This window comes from Aquila chrysaetos, chromosome 5, assembly GCF_900496995.4.
Source record: "Aquila chrysaetos chrysaetos chromosome 5, bAquChr1.4, whole genome shotgun sequence".
Lineage (NCBI taxonomy): Eukaryota > Metazoa > Chordata > Aves > Accipitriformes > Accipitridae > Aquila > Aquila chrysaetos.
Window position 1 is genome coordinate 56,952,109 of NC_044008.1, and position 7,847 is coordinate 56,959,955.

Here is a 7,847-nt window from a genome sequence, read left to right on the forward strand (position 1 = left end):
TTTTTCAATCTTAAAAACCATTTTACAGTTAACCTATTTTTCAGGAATTTTTAATGTATAAGCATCCCCAAATGACACAAAACAGCAAGGTGAAATAACCAACATTCCCCACAAACTGAACTGAACCAAACCCTCATCATTCACTTAAGTTTTTGTTCTTCAAACTTGAAAAGCTTTGAAAGCCACAGCAAAGAGAGGCTATGGGGGTAGGTGCTTTGATAACCTGTGCAAAAGCCATAGTCTTTATAGAAAGGAAATGCCAATGTTTGCCATCATCTTTCTCAGGATTAAATGTTATTGAATGAGACACAGTTTCCCACACAGGCACTGCCTTGCCTGCAAAACGGGCAGCCTGGTTCCCTTTGGGCAGTCGCCAGGTCACTGTTTCTTCTGCAGATAGAGATTTGTAATGGTTCACCGCAACCCACACGCTGGGCAAAGACTCCCAAATCCTGACTGCCTGGGTCATACCTGGACATCCAGCAGATCTATCCCAAGGCCAGCTTTGACATCTCCTTCTCCACGAGCTGAGATTTCTAGTGCAGCACAACAGCATGCGTTACTGCCATCCAACTCACGCCAGCTCCTCCGAGTGCTAATAAGGCCCGTCAGAGAGACAGCAAGATTTTTAGGCGCATTCTGTGAAACAAGGAGAATAAAAATCAATAGCACTACATAATCCAGTCAGTGCCTTTCTTTGCTCACAAATCTTCATTTGCTCAGCCGGGAAAATTATGAACTGTCTAGAAATAATACAGTAAAGGCGGTCAATGACAATTATAACATAAAGACTAATAGAGATGGTGGTACGAATCTGGTATATTGTGTTCTGCTGAAGCCCATTTATAATTTTTAATAAAAACAGTAATACTTTACAATAAGTGGACATAATTTAATGCTCAATTACTATGAAATTCCTTTGGAAATATATATTAAATGCAGCAGCTCTGTATGCATACCAGGAGGGTTCCTTGAGATTGATGTTATCACAGTGTATACTAGGGGAATATCAAGTCCAACACCAGTGCATTCAATATTCTTGCCCTCTAGGTCAGGTATCCTTTCCTCCCTCACCCTGACATTTGAGACAAGTCCTTATCTACGTGGAGAGGAGCCACATGAATTATATACATGCTGCATTTTTAAAAAAAACATTTGCAACACAGGCTGGCAAGGCCTTTAGCAATGATTAACTGAGACAGTTTTGAATAACAATACAAAAAGGTACAGCTCCTAAACAGGCAGTTTTCTCTTGAAGGCCAAGAGGTTTCTAAACCTCTATGTTTATAAACCAAATAGTATTTCAGATAAAGCACAAAACCTTTACAGCAGAACTAACTTCAACTTACTGAAGATTTCTCTTAATAAGAAAAATACCATAAGCCTTTGTCCTCTACTTGCAAAAGCTCTTGTAGAAGAGCAGTAACATCCTTAGCCCTACCCTACCTTACCGTCAGAATTCACCAGGTAGATCTAAGCCCTCAAACTTGCTCAGCACAGGTGGGATTAGTTACCCTGGAAAGCAAAGCAGGATCTCCCTGATCACCTACAGCTGCCTGCATCTATGCTTTCAGCCACAGATGTTAGTGCTGTGACTCACCACTGCTCTTTCCTAGGAGATTGTGGGATAACTTGTCTCAGAGGTATTTTGAGAGGAAGCAAGAGGATATGATCAGTGAAGCAGCAAATTGAACCCTCGCAGGGTATGGCTGGACCTTGCTGAAGAAGCCTTAAACCAGAGGTTCCCAGATTTTGTTTAGCTACAACCTCTATTGGCAGCTGTTAGCAGCAGAGGCAACAAAAATAGCTGGACTTGGTTTGGGAAATGCAGTTTGGGAAGCTGAAGCCAAGGCCATCCTTTCTCCCTGGATGTATCTGCAGCCAGGGCTCTTATTTGAATGCAGTTCCTAACACGACTTTATACACAAAATCTGTCACCTGCGGTTGGTAGTTAACTGGCTCCTGTAGGGTGAGGGTGCTGCCGTTTGGGGTGCTGCCCTGCTTGCTTTGCAGTGAAAACTAACAAGATTAGTTAAGGTTTGAAGGATGGCAGGTACCAGACACAGGTCACGGGAGTCTTCAGTTCGCAACACTTCTAGGATCCAAAGACAAATTTAAAGGAATACTCATTTCCCAGACAATAAATGCTATCAATAGCTACTTAGTAGCTTAGGAAAAAGAAACAGCAATTGGAGGAAGGGGGGCATCCTAAGTGCTCTGCTAGAACTAACATTATTCCATTTAATCTTAAATCATATTTTGCATCCTCTGCTGGAACACTATTTATCCCAGACCTCCAGGCAGCTTAAACACCTGGCATAATAGCCCATTAATTACTTCAGCATGGGAAATAAATTTTAATATCTTTCTCTTTGATGCTCATTACTAAACACTTCATGCATTCCCAAATACACATTAATGGTTCGCCCTTCTTCCTTTTAGATATAACAGGATTTATTTCACAGTTTGACTTTAATCAACATCTTCCTCAGCTCTGGGTGGCATGCGGTAAAGTTTATACTCTCATCCAGGGTCACCAGTTCATTTAGGAACTCAGGACAAGGTTTTTGTATTTTGCTGCACTCGTGTTCTCATCCTGCTAAAGGTGATTACAACATCAAGTTTTGTCCAGTGTTTCAGTGTCTGAAGATGAAAGGTGGTATGAGGTATAATGGTAGCAGGTCAGCACTTTCAATAAGCATCCATCTGTAAACAAGTCCCTTAAAATATTACAGCAGTGTGAAAGGAAGCTGCATCCTAATTGGGTAGAGTGAAAAGCCATAGGGCTTATAAATATAATGTGTAGGTGATCTGTCTTGCCAAAAAAGAGGAGGTTCGTTATATGAAGGACACATTATCCTTTTCTCTTCCTATGATTCAGCATGGTAAGTAGTCATTCCTAATTGGCTTACAGCTTAGTATGAAATATTAGGATGCCACACAATGTGATGACACAGCTGGATTCCTAAGGGAAGCCAAAGAGTGATCTGAGAACAGAAGAGGGACAAGAGCAGATGCAGGTCTAAAAAAAAATAGTTGTAGCTTACAGAGTAGCATGTCATTCTTTATCCTCCTCCTCCCGTGTACAGCATGCTGTGTACAGCACACCACTCTCCTGGTAGAAAGGCAAGAGACCTGTTATTTCAGAGTTCCTAAATAAAACGTGGGGAAAAAATGTGATTGTTGGGAGTACTGAAACAGGAAGAGGCAAGCAGGTTGAATAAATTTGGGCAATGGCTGCCTTGTCGTGAAAAATACACTGCACAAATTTCACCTCTCTTTACGCATCAGATGATGGTTTCCTCAAATTTATTCTTGACTGGAAAGTATTTGCCAAATTACCTGGTCAAACAATCTGTGGGTCACTCACAGAAGTTCAGCCTTTGGGATAAAAGCCATTTGAGTGGGCACGCAGGTCATATGCTGGGAGCTTGTTTCCTGGTCCTGGCCTTGATTCGGGAAGGTAATTAAACGGCTGACCACCTGAAGTCAGTAGGGCTATTCACATGCACTTAAGTGCTGCTGATGCCAGGCTGAGGGGAATAGACTTCTCAGAGGGAGATTTTTGCTGCAAATACTAGCTCTAATTCAAAATTCACTTCCTACAAAGTCCTTTTCCTGCAGTAAGCTGAAATTAGCTATATCTACTGTTGTGCTTGCCAGGAAACTTGATAGAGTATTGCCCAAAGTGAACATAAAGGAGAAATAAACACAGCAGAAATTAATAACCGGAGTTCAGACCAGTAGGTTGAAGAAGATGTGTTATAAATTTCATCCAGCTGTAATGCAAATTCTGCCAAATGATTGGGAACATCTCCCTTTTTATATCACTATTTCACTACATATTAATAGCAACCAGTTACTGATGCGGTACTAAAATATTAATGATATGGTCATAAACCTGAATCAGTGCCTAACTTGGCAGAACAACGTAGGGCAACTTTTCAATCACGTGTGAACAAAACCAGTTTTCAGAAACCATTTTGTTAGTGTGAGACCATGTGAGCATAAGTAATTGCATGGCTATTTTAGGCACAAAAATTGTTAGTCTTCTTTGGAAAATCAACAGCCCCGTTGAGGTGTACAGTATGGGTGCCCAGATATTGATGCAAGGCTGAGAGAATCTCAAACCAGGCAGAAACAAAGTTCATGCAATTAATTAGTAAGATTTCATCTGCAGCTGGTATGACTGACTTTTATATCTACATTAGAGACGATAGCCTCAAGCCCCTGGGGACTGATTGTTTCAGTAGGATTTAGCTTTTTATTCTGGACTGAGCTGGAATACACTCACGAAGTCAAGAAATCCAAAGCAAAACCCAGAACTTTTGCACGTGCCTGATATAAGAGCAGGTGAATTTATCAACTCTGCATTGTATCTGTCACCACAACAGAAATTTGGGGATGTTAAAAGTATTTAAGAGTCAGAGACTTCTCTTGCAGCTTTTATGTTTCCCAGTCTGCTACCCAAGCCAACCCACTCAGGACAACCAGGGCCACCCGCCAGCTAAACAGCACAGCCTTTGGGATGCTTGATTGGATCTGTAACAGAAGCATGTCTTGAAGTCTCCTTGTTTCTCACTTTAGCTACACCCCAGTAGAACTGGACTGGTTCATTTTATTATTCACTTTTGTCCCTTTCTATGAAGATGGGGCCATATACCTAAGCTCCTTTCAAACACCTTTAACCTAAGCTACAAATTAAGGTGAGTAAGGACAGACACAAAAGGATTCTGTGTACTCCGCACAATTCCCAACAGCAGCTAGCACCCCAGGAAGAAGTGGAATACTAAAAGAATATTTTATTTCTACATTTCCACAGGACACAGCTAATGGCTCACACTCATGGCTAGTATCACTCTCCCCGCCCCCCCGTCAGGATCCAGAAGAGGCACTTGGAGGGAATTCATATATAGTTGACATTTTATGTAGGTGTATCAATACTAAACCAAGGTCTTTGCTTTAAAGGTCTTTCACTGCTTCTTCTCTGAGTCATTGGTGCACAGATAAGCTGACTTTGGTCATGACTAACTGAGTTTTCAGTTTAGAAGTGCAGGGAATGGCATGAAATTAATTATGTCATAAAAAAGAAGGGTCCTTTTCTTCTGGTTTTCTATTGTAGTCACATAAATGAGGACCCAAAATACCACTGAGATATCACTTAACATTGTCAGCACCTGGGAGGCAGGTCCGATCACTGCAACAATATCTTCATTATTTGCTGACCAGAGTCGCTGCAGTCACTTACAGCAATGATAATCTTTCTTCATTATATCTGCAAGCAGACGCCATCAAGGTGTGACTGACAATCATCCCTTTCAGAGTAAGTGATCATGGAGTTTTCATTGCTCTCATATCCATTGGCTCCTTCTTTATTAATGACACAGTTGAAATTTTAGTGTTGCTTCTGCTTAGGTGGGAGATAGCAAACATTTACTTGATTGACACCTGCCACTAGGAAAGTTTCTCATACAAACCAAGTGGTAAATAATGCAGTCTTACTGCAAAACAGGCTACCAAACAAAGAAATGGTTTTGGTTTACAAGTTACCAGAGCAGGAGAAAAATTGCCCATGTTTTGAAACTTGTCCTAGCAAGACACTGGAACTGCATCAAGCAGCACGAGAACCTCTAGGCAGTCATTCATTTCTGGTCTCAGACAACCAGCTTTTCAGTTCCTAACAGAGTGAATGGCAAATATAATATTTCAGGGCTTCTTGACATACCAAAGTGTTCTGGGTTAACCCCAGCCAGCAACTAAGCACCACACAGCCGCTCACTCACTCCCCCCTACCCAGTGGGATGTGAGAGAGAATGGGAAGTAAAAAGGTAAAACTTGTGAGTTAAGAAGAGTTCAGTAGAACAGAAAGGAAGAAACTAATAATGATTATTACAATAACAATAATAAAATGACAATAATAATAAAAGGATTGGAATATCCAAAACAGGTGTTGCACAATGCAATTGCTCACCACTCACCGACCAATACCCAGTTCATTCCCGAGCAGCGATCCCCCCCAGCCAACTCCCCCCAGTTTATATACTGGGCATGATGTCACATGGTATGGAATATCCCTTTGGCCAGTTTGAGTCAGGTGCCCTGGCTGTGTCCCCTCCCAACTTCTTGTGCCCCTACAGCCTTCTTGCTGGCTGGGCATGAGAAGCTGAAAAATCCTTGACTTAGTACAAACACTACTTAGCAACAACTGAAAACATCAGTGTGTTACCAACATTCTTCTCATATTGAACCCAAAACATAACACTATACCAGCTACTAGAAAGAAAATTAACTCTATCCCAGCTGAAACCAGGATGCAAAGCAATCAGCATTAGTGAAACACCAGGAAGACAATTATACCTCCAAACATACCTACTCCTTGGACAAAGTCTATGGTCAGCTCAGCTCCAGTTCATCTCCTGGATCTTCTTTCTCTTTTTTCTGTGACAAAGACCAATGGAGGACAGTGAGGAGAAAGATAAGATCCTCTCAGACTCTGTCCCATACATGGCACAAGGTGCACGTGACTATAGATGGTCTGCGGAGGTTACAGGGCCTGCAGAGGTGCCATGATAAATCTGCATCTTAAAACTGTACAGAACAGCTCCCACAACAACTCCCACATCTAAAGCCTACTCTAAAAAAAACCAAAAAAATCGTCTCTTGGAAGAGGACAAGTCAAACATAACTCGTTCCTTTATTCTTTTTCTCTCTTACCATGCTTTACAGATGATTGTTTCATCTCATTCTTCTGTTTCCAAGAAAGACCTTTCTAAATCCTCAGGCAATATTCAGAGCAGGCAGATTTTTCTTTGAGTGTTCAAGGCTGATCTGATCAATTAAAAAAAAGAAGGTTACAGTACATTTTAAATCAAATACTTCATAGGATAAAATCTCAGAGGTCATTCTATAAGAAAAATATTTTTTGTTGGCAAGTAAATGCAAAGAAATGATAACAGGGATTCAGCACAACCCCCTTTCTCATGTGTCCTATGGGATTTTCTGTATTGTTCCCTCTGTTTAAAGGGTTTAAAATGCAAGGGTAAGGCTGCTGAAGTCCTGGACATGAGTTCTGTTCTCTGGCTGGAAACGAAGTGCCGTGGATCACACAAAATTCTTCCCAGCTGTTTTGCCTCCCCACATTTTTGTCCTTTTTCACTCATGAAAGCTATGAATTCTCTCCAGCCACAGACTTTCTCCCAGCATGTGATGCACCACAGGGCTCCACAGTCTTATCTGAGGCTGTTTGGGCCCAGCTGCAATGTAAACAATCTTCACCACTGGGACTCCCTTGCAGGGTTTAGAGTCTTTCTTTGCAACAGCAAATTTCCAGTGAAGTACAACAGCTTCCTCAAGGTGAGTGTTCCCTAAGGCCTCAGGAATCAGAGCTGACATAATGTGAAATTTGCTTCCCCCTTTACCAACCCTGGCTAAATAAACTCATCTTCTGTACAGTAGGACACACTTCATTTTCCTGTCCTTCATTTTCTTCTCCCTCTTGTTGATTCCAAAAGGAGACCACATAGACCAACCATCACAGCCAATTTGATTTCCAATTTTCTGGGTAGCTTTGCAATCACACTCCATTTGTCACCTGAATGCAGTCTCGAATTTGCAGCCTGGGTGTGAATGACTTCTGGAATTATCTCCCTTGGACAAGACACCAAAGCAATTCAAAAGCAAGTAAACAGAATGCAGAAATACCCCAGAATAGGATTATGTCAGGTTTCTAAATCCTAATCCTGTTACTTCAGCAGCTATCCATTTCTCTTTTCCTTCTTCCCTTGTGGCTAATATTTTCCTACCCAGAACTCAGTTCAGCATCGCCACAACAATCACATATATTCTGT

At 41.4% G+C, this 7,847-nt stretch overlaps 1 long non-coding RNA gene across 1 annotated transcript; it reads right to left on the minus strand.

Moving 5' to 3' along the window:
• Window positions 1-473: 473 nt before the first annotated feature.
• On the minus strand, window positions 474-6,822 carry LOC121233325. Its single transcript, XR_005932454.1, has 3 exons — window positions 6,715-6,822; window positions 6,370-6,438; window positions 474-639 (listed from the first exon to the last, which is right to left on the minus strand). It is a non-coding gene; the product is annotated as an uncharacterized LOC121233325 (long non-coding RNA).
• Window positions 6,823-7,847: the final 1,025 nt, after the last annotated feature.